At 44.0% G+C, this 17,376-nt stretch overlaps 1 non-coding gene and 1 pseudogene across 1 annotated transcript; both read right to left on the reverse strand.

Annotated features, from left to right (window-relative positions):
* Positions 1-3,836: 3,836 nt before the first annotated feature.
* On the reverse strand, positions 3,837-4,024 carry LOC141141866 (U2 spliceosomal RNA). Its single transcript, XR_012244264.1, has one exon. It is a non-coding gene; the product is annotated as a U2 spliceosomal RNA (small nuclear RNA).
* A 9,208-nt stretch (positions 4,025-13,232) lies between these two features.
* Positions 13,233-13,409, reverse strand: LOC141141868 (U2 spliceosomal RNA; annotated as a pseudogene).
* Between the last annotated feature and the right edge of the window lie 3,967 nt (positions 13,410-17,376).

Below are 17,376 nucleotides of genomic sequence, written 5' to 3' on the forward strand. Positions count from 1 at the left end.
TCGTGAGGGATGCTTGAATAAAGAGCCTCGACATCCGGGGCATGAGCAGTGCATCAGGAGGCACGACCATCCCTTCGATATGTTTGAGCAGATCTAATGTATCTCTGATATAAGTTGGGAGTGCTAGTACATGTGGTATGAGTATCGAGTCAACCAAGCGGCTGGCGTTTCTGTGAGGGAGCCAATGCCTGATACTATAGGTCTACCAGGGGGTTCGATGGAGTTTTTGTGCACTTTTGGAAGTGTGTAAAATGTAGCCAATCTGGGATGGCGTGTGTTCAAAAAATTGTAAAGTTCCTGGTCAATTAGGCCTCCCTGGTGGGCAGAACCAATGATAGTCAAAAATTCCATTTTGTATTGGTCAATTAAAGTTGAGTCGATCCGTCTGTACCACTCTCCGTTGTTCAGAATATTCATAAGTTCATAATTGGCCTTCGTCATAAGGACGATATTTCCGCCCTTATCAGCAGGTTTAATTATAAGGTCTGGGTGATTTTGTAACTCTGAAATTGCTTGCAACTGTGCCAGAGTGAGATTATTACGTTTGGGGGTGATGTCCATTTTTTTGATATCATTGATTGTTCCCATCAGGAAGGCCTAAATGTTGGAGTTAGTCATGAGGTCAGGAAAGCGTTGAGATTTGCATCTAGATGCAATTTTTGATGTCAGTATTTCAGGACTGGGGTTAGGGGCCACTGGAGTATCATTCTGATTTAATTGTTCACTTTCGTCTAGTAATAGCATTAAATCACGGAGTGCCCGAAAGTCTTTCATTGTATAACTTTTGACTTGTTCAGAAATTTGTTTATCCTGTATGGATCGAAGACGATCGTTGTCAAAAAGAAATTTATATGTGAGATTGCGGGAAAATAGATATAGGTCCTTGATAGTTTCATATTTGTCAATTGCCATAGAAGGGCAAAAGCTAAGCCCAAGTCAAAGAACCTCTAATTGATGAGTCGTGAAAGAATATGGTGTTAAATTTAGAATGTCAAGGTTGGAACTTAAGTGGGAAGTGGTGTGTGGGCAGGTGTTTGAAAATTTAGTGGGGGATTTCTGATTTGCAAGACGTGTGCGTCTAGAATATTTTGCCGTGTAAACATTTGTGGTTGTGTATCAAGTATATTACTGCTAGAGGTATTCAAAGGTGATGATTGTGAAATCTCGGCAGCAGCAGCTCCCTGTATGGGTAGTCTGCACGTGTCGCCCCCCGGTAGAAAGAGGGATCACATTCATAGGCATAGTTTGTGTCTGTGATTGTGAATTAAGAAGGTGAATGGCCTGTAGGGCTGTTGCACCCAGATATTTGCCTGGTGGGTGACCGGTAGTGTCTAAAGTTTGAGGAGTATCATAAGAGGGCCTAGTGTAAGAAAAAGTAGTGTCTGAAGGAGGGCGTTTTTTGAAATAAGGTGTGTAAGACCCACCACCAAGATCCTGCTTACGTGCTCCTTAATGAGAATGGTGAGCTGTAGAGTTGTTTTTCCTGGAAGAAGGCTGTGGAGGAAACAAAGAAGAGCCAGATTCTGTGTCATCATCAGTAGTATAAGGAATGTTTCCCTGGCTTTTAGATGTACGATGTTTAGTCCTAGACCCTTTATTTTGGGAATGTAGCTGCCAGTGATATGCAAAGCCTTCCATAAAGGCCAGCCTATCCTTAGATAGTTTATTTTGTTTCTTGTAAATGATATCTCTGGTAATTCTGGTAACAAAGTCCTTTATATCCTGCCAGCGTTTGGTATATAAAGCATGGGTTTTCATACTCGTAACAATACAATCTCCTGATCGAGTGTTGAGTTCTGATTGGTATTGGGTGATGAGAAGTTTCATCAAACTAATGCTGCAGGTCATTAATGCATTTTCCCATGCTACTTTAAATTCGGGGGTAGTGGCTTGAAATTAAGGATATATTTGTATCCCAAGGCCCAAAGGGCTTATAATTTCACGGACATTAAGTAATTTTGGATCGATCACTGTGAACTGTAAATTTAAGATTAAGGGAGTTGCAATTCAGAATCTCAATGAAGGTGTTCAGGCTTTCCGTGGTACCTGACCAGATGATAAATATATCATCGATAAAACATAGCCAGCACATCGCCTGGCTCTTAAATTGTGACAGATCGTCATCCGAAAAAATGGTGCATTCCCACCCCCCCGGTACAGGTTGGCATAAGTTGGTGCACAGCATGTGCCCATAGCCACACCCTGCACCTGGAGGAAGTGGGACTCTTTGAAAATAAAACAATTGTGTGTGAGTATGAATTGTAACAAGTCCACGGAAATTAGCACCACACATGTGGATTCAATAAGGATGTAAGGGAAATGTCTTATAACCTACAGAAGGATATAGAGCTAGAGTCAATAAAGAGTAATCAATTGATAGACGGTTATTAGGTTAACACAGTATCAGGCAATTGACTCACCAATGGTTTAATTATTTAATGAGGTATGTATCTTCAAAATAATAAAGCCTGAAGGGGCTAATGCAGGTAGATATAGGGGCTTGTAAACAAGGCTTCAGGTAGCCAACAATTGTAGAGATACTAAAAACAGGGTAGTTACATCCGCTTACAATAAAAAAAAGCAGGGAGATAGGGGGACAGTAATGAACAAATAGAAAGTTACTACATAGCCCATATCTTAATAAAGCTAGAGATGAAGGTACCTGGGTCCCATGGGGAGAAGGGTAGCAACGTGTGGTGCCGTCTGTAGGCTGGAGCGGGTTGTGAACAGTAAGAGGACGACGTATGTTTTAAATGCCGTCCCGCCCGTAGTCAGCCAATTGGCATAGCCGACGTGACGTCATCCGGGCCAGCCGGAAGCTTCCAGTGCGCATGCGTGCCCCTCGGCCAGGAGCGCTGTCAAGTGACAGGCGGCGCGCCCACCAAGGGGAGGGCGGCACGCAGCACGGAGCAACAATGGCAATAGCAGCAGGGGGTGTACCAATTAAGGAAACACCCCCAGGCCAAGTGGGACTGATACCTTCCAAAACCTAATGGATCAGACCTGAGGATCTTAGCCAAAAGGCAGAGAAGCGATAACCCAATTATTCTCTTTTCTGAGCGAGCAGCGGCCTGGGTGAAATTAAGCACTCGCTGAGAGGTACCCGTCTGCCCTTCCCCCACGTCTAGACTGGCCGGAGCCGCTAATACGCAACTTTTCACACCTACCCGGGCTTGTGGCCTAATCCCTACCTGCTGGCCTCAAAACACCTTTCTAAAACCTCCTCCCCACCTGCAGCCCATTCTGAGCTTTAAACTGACAATTAGGCAGCCCTGAGCACTAATTTGACAGATCCAGCTGCTCTTCGTTGATGCCCAAAGAGGGAAATCATTTGCATGGGCCCGCCTCCTGGTAACGTGGACGAAGACGAGAGACTGGGACCCACTGGAGGGAGACACAGGCTGCAGAATGAAGGAATGCCTTGACTGACTTTGAGCTAGCTGCAGCAAAGAAGGGACAGAAACGGAGCAAAGTCAGCCCTATAGCCTCTCTAAACTGACACTGGCAGTAAAGGCTTTATTTTAGGCCTTGGGAGAAAGATCGATAGGACACTAGCTGTCTTGTCGAAATGTGTCTACTTACTGACGTAATAGGTTTGGCTTCTTGCAACTACTGCCACTTCACCTGCTGCTTCCTGACCAAAAAATATGGAGTGAGTGAGGAGGAGAGAGACAGGCCAAGAAACTGACACGAAGCAAAAACACCAATACACACAGGGGTTAAATGCAAGTTTATTGCAAGAATTAACAGCTTGTGAGCAAAAGCAACATTGCGAGTGAGCGAGCAAAACAAAGATTTTTGTTGTTATTCATTCTGTTTGTGTAAACTGCATAAGAGAGGGGTGCACCGGTCCTGGAGGTACTGCAATACCAGGTCGATGCGTAGAGTGGACAGAGCAAGCTCTTCTTCCATCTCCCTGTTCTAAAAATCGATTTAATATATGGTCCCCAGATAGGGGACGTATCAGACAATAAACTGATAAGAACAGATTTTTTTTTTTTAACTGTTCAGAACGGAACGGTATAAGACATTAAACGTCTCTCCACAAGACTTCCATCAGTATCACTTCCCTCATCATTTCAGTTCCAACCACACAGCAAACATAGTGTAGAGTAGTGTCTTATGATTTAAAGAGTAGCTTAACATGATTTTGGAATTTTTTTGTATAACATTCTTACCTAAAAACAAAACGTAAGGCATGGCTTTAATCCCACCTCCCAAAATCTCGGCATCCACCGATACACACCAAATTCATACCTTGTTACCCCCCTACCCTAACATTCACAAACCAAAACATGCAAACTTGGTACCTTAAAATTACATTAAAGCTACTCATAAAATCATAAAGCACTACTCTATATTAACACATTCTTACCTAAAAACAAAACGTAAGGAATGACTTTAATCCCGCCTCCCAAAAATTTAACATACACCCCATACACACCAAATTCATACCTTTTTACCCCCCTACCCTAACATTCATAAACCAGATATACCATTCAGTCCACATCACCGAACCGAGACCTTCAGTCTAATCCAACTCTGACCAAATTACTCCAGGATAGTCTTTTCCAAATTGCATTACTCCTATCCTCTCCAATCCTCCGGACTGAGCCTAAATACACAGTATGCAATCTGGCCAAAATTACACTACAGCATTGACTTACAGATGTTTGGTCCTTCCGCATAACCAATTGATTCCTCATATCCTATAAGGACTCCTTCAGGATAAAGCAAAACCACCATCCTAAATGCTCCCGTCCACCTTACACAACCCTGCTCCAGTCAGCAAATTCCGGTATGACAATTTACACTTAGGGATTTCTTTGAGAAGCTCTCTGAGTCACTCTCTTACCTCCACTGCATACCAGCAATCCCACAATATATGTATTGTAGACTCCACTCCATCGCATCCTTCCCTCAGACTCTGATCAGTTGACAGGATTTCCCTACTTTTGAGGAACTCACGTGTGGGTAGGGCATCCTACAAGACCAACAAAGCCACATCTCTTTTGCGGTTGGTCATGCCAATCAACCCTAGCACACTCCATGCCCTAGCTGCTTCACAAGATCTTAATCCAACTATGTTGCACACCTTGGTCTCGTTATACAGGATTTTCCTTACCTTCTTTGGATCACCACCTTCCACTCCTAAGGCCCCTTTCACATGTAGAAACGGAGCCCGCCTCGGTCCGCCGGCTCAGCGGGAGATCTGTCCTTTGATCTTCGCTGAGCCGGCGGATGACAGGTCCCTCTCTTCTCACTGAGCGGGGAGGGGCTTGTCAGGTGCCGCTGCCGCCTATGGAGGGATCGGACGAAAACGGACAGCCTGTCCATTTTTGTCAGATCTCCCCTGATCCGATCCGCCAGCGACGGACCTGGACGTTGGGCCATCCGTCTGCTCTTCAGCGGATCGGACCGGGTCGGAAGTCAGCGGACATTAGGGTTGCCACATCATCCCTTTAATCCAGGACACACATTAATTACACAGGTTCTGTGGCTGATTAAGGTGGTTATTAAACTTACTTGGTGCCTTATCTGCATTAAATCAGCCTCAGAACCTGTGGAATTCATATGTGTCCTGGATTAAAGGGATGATGTGGCAACCCTAGCGGACATGTCTCCGCTGACATCCGACGCTCCATAGACTAACATGGAGCGCCCGTTCAGGTCCGCCGTCAAGACTGACAGGCGGACCTGAACGGTCCGATCGTGTGAAAGGGGCCTAACACTCCAAAGCCATAAGCCTCTCTCACCTGCTTCAGCTTCTTATAGGGTGCAGAAAGGAAAAAAGGAGACCGGCCTCACCAATTCCCTCCTACTCCACCCCCATCTTCGGAACAACCATCCACCCATGTACTCCATCATTTTCCTGGTCCTCCCACCTACCTTCAAAGTCCTCCATGTCAGCAGCCAAGTAAGCATGTTGATAAACTTCTCCAGATCCGGGAAGTTCAGGCTGCCGAGCTGTAGAGGTCATCTCACCAGCTCTCTCCCAACTTGTTCCATCCTAGACTCCCACAGGAAAGTAAAAAGGGCTTTATTTGCTTTAATAAGCCAAACCTTCCCAGGAGGAAGTACCACCGCAGTGTACAGGATTAGGGGAAGGATCACCGCTTTGATGACCAAAATCTTTCCCCTCAATGATAACTCACGGGTATTCCAGAAATCCAACTTTCTCTTCATTTTATCAAACAGGTCTTTATAGCTCTCTTCACCTTTTACTTTCTTACCAAACAGTGCTCCCAACACTTTATTTTTAATTTCTAGTCTGGTATTACTCACCTCCACCTCCCTCCCCAGGTTACACAGACAGTTCTTCACCCAATTAACTTTCATTTTTTATACAGAACAATAAATCTCTGCCTGCAGACCAAATCTCTCCAACTCCCGCTGAGAGGATCCCACCAACACCACATCATCCATGTATACCATGGATTTGACCAATTCACCTCTGGATCCCGGTATAGAGAAACCCCTACATACCTTATTGGCCTGGATGTGTTTCAGGAGTGGCTCAATCACACAGGTGAAGGCTATTGGGGACAGGGGACAGTCCTGCCTCACCCCAGACCTTACATCAAAGCAACTGGTTAAAGTCCCGTTCACAACCACCTTACTCTTAACACCTGCATAAAAACCTTTTATTAGGTTCAGGAGACCTTCAGGGAATCCTAAACTCATCATGACCTGCAACATGAAGGCATGCGAGACTCAATCGAAAGCTTTCTGGAGATCCAGTGACTCAACAGTCAATGGCAAGTTGTTCTTTCCTGCGTAGCTGATCATATTCCTCAGGAGAAAAAGATTGTCAGACAAACTCCTCCCAGGGATAGCGCAGGTTTGCCATGGACCCAAAACCGTACCAACTACATTCTTCAACCTATTCGCCACCACTTTCGCGGCAACTTTATAGTCAGTATTCAGCAAGGTAATGGGTCTCCAGTTCCTTAGATCTTCCTTCGCACCCTTCTTGAAGATTAGGGTTATGACTCTCTCCTTCATAGAGTCAGACACCTTCTTGGAGCCAAAAACCTCTTTCATGACCCCAAAAAACTCCTGTTCGATCACATCCCAGAAGCTGAGGTAAAATTCCACCGGGAGACCATTGCTCCCCGGTGTCTTACCCTTAGCCATATTGCACAAAACCTCCTTAACTTCCATCTCCATCACATCTCTCTCCACCCAATCCACATCCTCCTTCCCCAACTTAGCATCAAGGATCTTGCAGTAGCTAGTCATCTCGGATACCTCCTCCTCCCCATATCCAGCAAATTGCTTCCTGTAGAAGTTTTCGACCTCCAATACCACCTTATCACCTTCCACCTGCATTCCATCCTCCGCCACCAACACATCTTTATTTCCACACACTTTTTCAAAAAAGTATCAGGAACATTTCTCATTTTCTTCCGCATACTTTGTTTTATCCTGGAAAACAATTCTCCTGCCTTTATCCCGGAAAAATTAACGGATATCCTCCTTGACCATTCTAATCTCCTCCACCTCCTTTCCCATTTCTCTAAAGATAAAAATGGTTCTCAATCTTGCGTTTACACAAGCAAATTCCTCTTTTTTCTCCAGGGCTTTCCTCCTCCCCCACCCTTGGAAAAATCTTTTAATCTTTCCTTTGGACCAATCCCACCACTCCAGGCAGTCTCTAATGCCCCGTACACACGGTCGGATTTTCCGACGGAAAATGTGTGATAGGACCTTGTTGTCGGAAATTCCGACCGTGTGTGGGCTCCATCACACATTTACCATCGGATTTTCCGACACACAAAGTTTGAGAGCAGGCTATAAAATTTTCCGACAACAAAATCCGTTGTCGGATTTGTGTACACACGATTGGAAATTCCGACGGACAAAGTGCCACGCATGCTCAGAATAAATAAAGAGATGAAAGCTATTGGCCACTGCCCCGTTTATAGTCCCGACGTACGTGTTTTACGTCACCGCGTTCAGAACGATCGGATTTTCCAACAACTTTGTGTGACCGTGTGTATGCAAGACAAGTTTGAGCCAACATCCGTCGGAAAAAATCCTAGGATTTTGTTGTCGGAATGTCCGAACAAAGTCCGACCGTGTGTACGGGGCATAAAGGATCCTTTCCTTTTAACCAGCTGGGCAAACAAACTTAAAATCATCCCTCACCTCCTTATCCTTCAAAACTTAGGTATAAAGTTTCCATATCCCAGGGCCAAAAGCAACCTTAATATCCAAATTAAAACTCACTTGGATTCCCCTGTGATCAGAGAAAAAAATTGGAAAAATCTTCCATCTTCAAACTCCTGGAACAAAAAAGGAAATCGATCCTAGACTTCACCTTCCCTGCTTTAGAATAAAAAGTATAACGATCTTCACCTAAATTGGCTTTCTTCCCTATGTCAACCAAACCCAAGTCATTGACCATATTGTTAAGGATGGTACTAGACCCATCCATCCCACTTCCACTGCCACCCACTCTGTCAGCTGCATCCCTAATTGTGTTAAAATCTCCAGCTCCAATAATCAGAGTTCTCCCAGTCAAATAAAAATGCAAATCCTGGAAAAAAACAATTCTGTCCCTTCTGTCTGCAGGCGCATATACGTTAAAGAGTTTAAACTTAAAACCAGAAAGATCCGCAAAAATCATAATACACCTGCCTGGTGATATGATTTAATATTCCAAGATTTTTATTTTATTATTTTTAATCAATATACCAACACCGGCATTCCTATTTTCGGACACCGGCGACCAGAAGGCTTCTCCTCTCCATCCATCCTGCTTGGGGGTATAACGTAAGCCGCATTCTTGCAAACAAAAAATTTCATTTTTTTTTTTAAACTAAACAGAAAATCCAAAACCACAGGTCTTCTAACAGCAGAGCCAATGGAGCATACATTTATAGATGCAACTGACACCGCCATTAAATAAAAAAGAAAGAAAGCCAATTTACACATCCAATCCATCATACCGGTCTTTTACCGGAATTGTCTGCAGTAGCATCCATATCTCTGCTTCCTCTTACAGCCCGCACAGGATTTACCATATGATCCTCATCATCAGATTGATGAGATATCACCTAAGATAGCCTCTGATTCAGTTTTTTGCCTTTTAACTGCAGTACCAACATCCTCCTCATCGCTCTCTTTACATCTTTGACCTGGTGTTATTGGTGCACTGTCACTTTGCTCCATTGTATCTCCCCAGTCCTGCTTTTCCATTTGTAAGGGGTTCATTTCATCCACCCCCACTCCTCCCTCCACTACATCCATCAGTCTCTACAGCGGTCACTGTCCTATCTATATTCAAATTTTCTGTTCCCGGCTCACTCCTTTCGCTCGCGACTCCGCCCGCGTTACGCCACCTGTCACGGTACACGCGGCTTCAGCTCCATCGGCTTTGACAGAGGCGCCGACACTCCCTCCGGGCACGCCCACTCTGCGCCATCTTCCTCCATGCTGTCCGCAGCTCCGTCCATCTACCCCCGCACGCCATGCTCCAAGATAAGCCCGAGAGCACGGGACTTATCAGCTTCGGACCATGCCGGCTAGACACCTTCCCCACGGGCTCCGCAGTGCTCCGAGCCCTGGGGGCATCCACCCTCACAGCCTCGGCAAAAGTATACACACGGCTGGTTCCCATTCTCTGTGGGCAATCCTTTGCAAGATGCCCTGTCTGGTCACATAAATCACATTTCTTGTGCAGCTTGCACTCTCTGGCTATATGATCCGGAGACCCACACAGCCTACATTTTATTTTATTGTTACATTCCCCACTAGGGTGGCCATACTCATAGCATGACCTACAGAAAGAGGGCTGCCCAGTGAAAAACAATGAGCACCTCTCCCCAGCCACAGTGAAGAAAGGAGGGGGTAGTGTTTATCCACACAGCCCCTTCTTAAACTTCACCTTAAAACGGTACTTGCTTCTAAACATCCCCCATGCATTTTTAACTTTCACCCCCTGGTCCACTTCCTTACAATATTTAAAAAGGGAACAGTCTTACCATCTCCTTTTCCAGGAAGGGATTGTAGAGATGTATTACCACATCGCGTCTTTCTGAGTCAAACAGGGGGTAAACCTCCACACTCTCAAAAACTTCATGTCCACTCCGCCTATTGTAGTCATCCACAACCCTCAGACAGGTATCCTCTGAAAAAAAAGGATACATCATGTAGCACGGACCCCCGAAGGAGCTGCTGGCATTTATTTGGGCCTGTACTCTGCTTTATCTCCCCTTTGAATATCTCAGTCCCCCTGACACAACTGTGGTGTAATAGTGTGCAGTCAAGACCAAACCTTGAAGGCAAGTTCACAGTACATAATGTGATATACCTGTTTATCTTTACCTTGGCCTCCACTTGCTTGATGATGCAGAGGAAAACAACACTCACACAGTTGTACTTGAATAAGAACATTGCTTTAAAGGGTAAACACTACAATGGTTGTACTGTCAGACCAACATAGTCTGACAGTCAACTGAACTTTACCTTACAAATATATTACACAGATATAAAGAGTATAACTATACCAAACCAGAGATTAAATATGTAATACTGCATTGTACTTTACCATATTAAGGTTAATGTGATATTAACTTGATAAAGGAACACAAGGCCTTGTATTTTACTAAACAGGCCTTCTTTTCTTCTGCTAACAAAAATAAAGTAAATTTGTAATCCAAGGGTTAATGACTCCTGATCAAAGTAGGCTGAAAGATAGAAGAAAAGTTCTGGTGCAGCAGCACTATGACTATCTTTGGTGTCAGTGACTCAGTACTAAATCTCTCAATGAGGTACAGGCCTAAAGCCTAATATTAACTCAATCTAATCCTCTTGGCTGCTTGTGGAACTATGGGTCCCAGTAACTCTGTCTTTTACAGTTGGATGTGTAAAAGTGCATCAAGAAGCTTTTTGGGCAACAGCCATGTCACCCAACCAGGACAGTGTTGTCAGAAGACTCCGTTCTGATGTACTGAGTTCTGTCTCCGGCCGTCCGGCACTGTTGCGCTGCTCCACACGAGACGCTCCAACACTCTCAGATGGCTCCGACAGGCTCCTCTGGCTCCTTCCCAGTCTTGCTCCGTTGTCAGCCCAGCTCACAGGTGTGTCGCAGTACCGCTGCTCGGATCGCTTTTCCGTGGAGGTAGGCTGCGCTGTGCTGGAGACTTCACACAGATCCTCCCAGGCTGGTCATGCGTGTCCAAGAGAGCTAAGATGGCCACGCTGAGCCCTTTTATAGTCTTCCCACAATGCAGTTCAGTTCTCCCAATGTTCATGGGAGTTAATGGGCATCATGGGTAGGTCAAGTTAATGTCCAAATTTAAACAACAAAACACTTCCATGTCAACTTCTTAAATGATGAAAAATAAAGATGCAGTACTTTTATATTTTGGCCGCTAGATGGCGTCAGATGCTAAGATTTAACATACATTAAGTTACATCAAAAATGTGACCTGCTACAATCTTAAGTACCAGTAGCAGGAAAATCCTGTATAGCGTAGATATCACCTAACGCTATATTCAACTCTTTCAACAGAAGCTCCTCGATCCCTCTCTTCACTGGATATTCTTTCTTCTTTTCTGATTTCACAACCAGCCTGAGAGATTTATTTAGCACACGCCATGCCATTGCTGCACACCGCTGCCAAAAATTGCCTCTGAAAGCTCCTAGGGAAATCCAGAGTCACCTTCCACCGACCAGGAGAGTTTCCCCCTCTAATTGCACCCAAAAGGCCGAGAATCGATAACCCAATTATTCTCTTATCCGAGCGAGTGGCGGTGGCCTGGCCGAAACAAAGAGCTCGCTGAGAGGTGCCTGTCTGCCCTTCCCCCACGTCTAGACTTGTCCGAGCCACTAATACGCAACTTTTCACACCTACCCGGGCTTGTGGCCTAATCCCTTCCTGCTGGCCTAAACACACCTTGCTAACATCTCCTCCACACCTGAAGCCCATTCTGACCTTTAGGCTGACAATTAGGCAGCCCTGAGCACTAATTGCACAGATCCAGGTGCTCCTCGTTGATGCCCAACGAGGAAAATCATTTGTATGAGCCCACCTCCTGGTAACGTGGACGAAGACGAGAGCGGCAGACCCACTAGAGGAAAACACAGGCTGCGGAATGAAGGGATGATGCCTCGACTGACTTTTAGCTATCTACAGCAAGGGACAGAAACGGAGCAAAGTCAGCCCTATTCAAATGGCCTGCCTGTCAGAGAACCATTACAAATGCTCGTTTCCGTGCGCCAGCTAGACGTGCGGCACGAACGAGTGAGCCCTGGACCAGGCACGCACGTTAGCACTCTCATAAGAATGAGTGCACGTCAGCACGCCAACGAATCACGGCACAGAGCGCACTATTTAAATGATCAGCATACTAGTATCAGTGCTGGATTGTCTCAGCTAGTTCCTGTATCCTTGTTGCTGTTTTGATTGAACCTTGATCCTGAAACCTTGGCTTCCCTGACTACTCTTTTGGATTATTCCTGCAATTCTGCTTCCTGTACAGAACCCGGCTTGAACTCCTGACCACGGCTCTGTCTTCTGATCTTGTACCTCCCTGCCAGCCCATTGCCAACCTCCGCTAGCCCCTGACTACGAACCTGCCTATCGATTGTGTACCTTCCTGCCAGCACCTTGCCGACTCCTGCTTGTCTCCGACCTTGCAAGTTCTCCTGTTGGACATTCCTGAACCAATCCAGGATCGACATCTCACCAGCACCTCTAAGGCTCCGGTGTTCCTGATCCTGCCAACAGGCACCTGCGCCCTTCCGTTGCCCTAGCAGCCCTGTCTCCAATTCCAGGGGTGCTAGGACCAGAACCGTGCAAGAGGCCACCCTCGTCATTTCAGACTCCACAGTAAGGTACGTGACACTGCCTCTCTAAACTGACACTGGCAGTAAAGGCTTGGTTTTGGGCCTTAGGAGAAAGGTGGATAGAACGTGAGCTAGCTGTCTTGTCGAAATGTGTCTACTTACTAACTTGCTGACTTAATAGGTTTGGCTTCTTGCAACTGCCTCTTCACCTGCTCCTTCCTGAGCAAAAAAATATGGAGCGAGGAGGGAGGGAGAAAGGCCAAGAACCTGACATGAAGCAAAAACACCAATACACACGGGGGTTAAATGCAAGTTAATTGCAAGAATCTGTTAACAGCTTGTGAGGATAAAGCAACATTGCGAGTGAGTGAGCGACCAAGCAAAAGGATGATTTTTTTGGTAAATTAATTCTGTTTTTGGAAACTGCATAAGAGAGGGGTGCACCGGTCCTGGAGGTACTGCAATACCAGGTCGATGCGTGGAGTGGACAGAGCAAGCTCTTCTTCCATCTACCTGTTGTAAAAATTCATTTAATATATGGTCCCTATATAGGGGACGTATCAGATATTAAACTGATAAGAACAGATTTTTTTTTTTTACCAAACGTCAGCTTATTTATGATTTTAACTCAACGTCTAAGACTTCAACGAAGAACTCATTATTTTGAGTGCATATTTGCATCATTTGTTTGGCATTATGAAAAAAAAATATTTTAAATTTAGATTTTTAGTTTTAAATCACATTCTACTTAAAACAAATACCACTCCCTTATCTTCCACACATCATTCACATTTTCACCCATACACTTTACATCCCACAAAAAATATATATACATCTTATACATACATACACATCTGCTTTTCCATAATACTTCTTTCCCAGAACTAATTATTCTCCACGCCACCCATTTCTTCTCTTGCGTCACATCTAAATTTAAACTGTACACCACTCTATCAAAACTCAAACGTGTCATCCCAGTCACCACTTTCAAAATTGCACCTACTCTTTTCCAAAATGCACGTGCAAAATTACAGTTCCACATGTAGCGGTACCCCCTTGGGGGCTGCTGGGTTTTAGTTCCTTACCTTTGCCAATCACTCTGCTTCCGATCTCCCATGCACCCACATAACACCAAACAGTCAAAGTTTCACTTTAGGTTTCTTTATTTGGGATAATATTCGGAGGGCTCTCCAGTGAAGTATATGAGATGCCCCATAAGACCCCATATGGTTGCAGGACTGTTATTTTAATCCTTTCCTGGTTCCTTTCCTTTTGTGTAATGCAGCACTCCCCGAATCCCACAGGTGACATTACTCTGAATAATATCTCCTGTATTGATTTTCCACAGATTATTTCTTCTTCTTTAAGATATCTGGTTGAGGATTTGCTACTCTGAATAGCTCCTCTGCTTAACTTGATATGCTTCCTTTGGGGTATTGGTTCTTTAAGGTCAACACCTACACCACCTTCCTTATGACCCGCATACACACACCCTTTCAGTATTTGGACGTATTAGATACTGTGGTCCTTGAATTTACAGCATAAGCTCCTCTCTCGGCTCCTCTGGGTTTGCACTCCCTTTGCTCTCTCTCCTAATCAACAGTCCATGTTCTACTCACAGAAAGTCAATCACCCAGGTTTTCGTCTGCCGCTTTGCTCCTACTTCCTCCTTTTCTTTACCGGCGCCTCCCCGCATGGGAGCGTCCAATGGTTCCTTGTCGACTACATGCTGACTCCTTATCCAGGTCTAGGCTCTCAGCCCCCCCCGGGTCCTCTTCTGGCACCAGGGCTCCGGGATCTCTGAACTCCCGGGCCTCTGGGCCTAACTTGTGGACTCTGAATCCTGAACTGAATCTGCAAACCCCTCCCAGGGCATGTGACCCCCCTTTTATGTGAGACCTCCTATTGACCAAAGAAATTAACCATTGGTAAATCTTCTCACATGGGTTTCCTGCCACTCAAGTCTCAGCCCATTCTCTCTCTCCAGCAGAATCCACCGTCAAGCAGAGAAGGTCTTCCTGAGCCCAAGTGTAGGCGGCCACACCCCCTTCTATTCTGACACTTCCAACCCCAAATTAACATCCAGGCTTAGTAAAGAACACGCCTGGCTAAATTTACCTGTCTCTATATCCTACTCTCTCAAAGAAATACTATAATGCACCTACCTAAAGGCAGAGGGCGCTACACACATAAGATGCATCACAGTTTCATCATTCCCAAAAGGGAACCTAGGGCACCTTCCAGATCTTAATAACCCCCTTCTGTATTGAAAAGCTCTCACTGGCAAACATTCATGTACTATTTGCCACCCCAAATCACTTTGACTATTTGTCAATTTTTTATTAACCACCATGTTCCATACACTCTTCGACACACTCTCACTATACCTTTCCACTGTCTCAACATACTGAACACTCAAAATCTTCTTTATCACCTTCTTAGGATCCTTCAATTCCTCTACACCATACTCCTGCAATTTATAACGTTTTTAAAATCTGAACAAAATTTTATAATGACCACTCAAACACTCTTTATAAGGCACATTCAACCTACCAGGAACCCACTTATACCTTCTCAAAATCTTACCACCACTATACCTTACCATGTATCCTGTTAAAGTTTCATTCCCACTCATTTTCACTATCATCCCAAGATATCTCACACTCAAAAACAATCTCACATCAGGCATACCCCTTCCTCCTCTATCCACATCTTTACATAACACCTTTCTCTTCACTCTCTCCATTTTCACACCCCTTACACACAAATAATTCCCTTATAAACCTCTTTATAATCACCTCCCCAGGATAATAAACTAAACCAGTATAAAGCAACAAAGGTAAAATAATAGCTTTAATTATCAATATTTTCCCTGTAAAGGTTAATTTCCTAAATTTCCAAAAAGCCACTTTTTTTTAACCTTATCCAATATACCTTCCCAAATCTTAACACCATTATTCCTCTGATCGAAAACAACCCCCAAAATTTTAATCCGCTCTTTAATTACATTCACTTTCAAACTTTCACTCACACTCCAATTACCAAACCCACAACACACACTCTTCTCTAAATTAATTTTGAAACCAGACGCTGAACAAAAACACTCAGCAACCAACATTGCTCTTTTCACCGACCTCACATCCTTACACACAACCAATCCATATAGCTCAAAACCTTTGCTTCCCTCCCTCTACTCCCTGGTATAATCACTCCACGGATTATTTTCTCTCTGCACAAACTCACCACTAACGGCTCTATACAGCAAATAACTAATAAGGGCGATAATGGGCATCCTTACTGAACTCCAGAATTGATATTCATTTTCTCCGTTAGAGCACCGTTCACCAACACACGCGAAAAAACATTCTTATACAACACTTTCACCATACACACAAACTCTCTCTCATTCGTTCCAACACCAAAAACATAAATTCATGACTCACCCTGTCATAAGCTTTTTCAAAATCAAAAGAAAGTAACGCCACTCCACACTTCCTATCCAACACATCACTCGCCACATCCCTCACCAAAATCAAATTCTCCCACATACTCCGACCAGGCACAGCTCACACTTTTAACCACACCCTTTAATCTAAACACCAGTAATTTAGGTATAATTTTATAATCAACATTAATGTTATAGGTCTGTAATTTTTAATATTCATCGGATTTCCTTTAAAAAACAAAGTTACAACACCATCTTTTTGTGATTCAACTCTCCACATTCAAACACGTAATTCACACAAATCCTATTTCACACAGTCCCAAAACTTTGAATAAAACTCTACACTAAAACCATCACACCCTGGTGTTTTCCCTTTAGCCATACTTTTCACAATCATCTCCAACTCAGCACACGTCACTCTCTCTATTAAACCCCCATGCATACTCCTTTCCACTTTACCATCCAACTTATCCAAAAAATCAAGATAAAAAGAAGGATCAATCTGTTTCTTAGAAAAAAAAGTAACTGATAGAACTCTAAAACCTTATTCAAAATCCCATCCATCTCTTTACATCCATCCATCTCATTAATCACACATTTCTTTTGCACACACTTTTTGAAAAAAAATCTTGTTTACTTCTCATCATTCTCTAATTCCTCTACTTTCGCTCTGTATACAATTTCTTTCCCTCTCTCATTTATCCATTTCTTCCTTTCCTCACACACTTTCTCCATTGCTTCACTCACATTCACACCAATGTCTTTCAATTTAATCAAACACTGCCATTTTGTGTTCAAAAGAAAGTACTTTTGCCTTTGTTCATTTCTCCTCCTAATTCCCAATCTAATGAAAACGTTTTTGCACTGTATTTTGAACCAGTCCTACCATTTTAACACATTCTGAAACCTTATTTTTGCCCTCACACATCTCACATACATCACACGAAACTGTTCACCCATCCTCTCATCCTCTAATAGCAACACATTTAATTTCCATAATCCCCTTTACATAGACACACATCCTTCCACTCTTACCTGAACCAAAATGATGATCCAAAAACAAATTATCACACAATTTCCAACTCACAGCTTTCACACCATTTGCTACAAAACAATGATCAATCCTCGACTA

The sequence above is a fragment of the Aquarana catesbeiana genome, linkage group LG04, assembly GCF_042186555.1.
Source record: "Aquarana catesbeiana isolate 2022-GZ linkage group LG04, ASM4218655v1, whole genome shotgun sequence".
Taxonomy (NCBI): domain Eukaryota; kingdom Metazoa; phylum Chordata; class Amphibia; order Anura; family Ranidae; genus Aquarana; species Aquarana catesbeiana.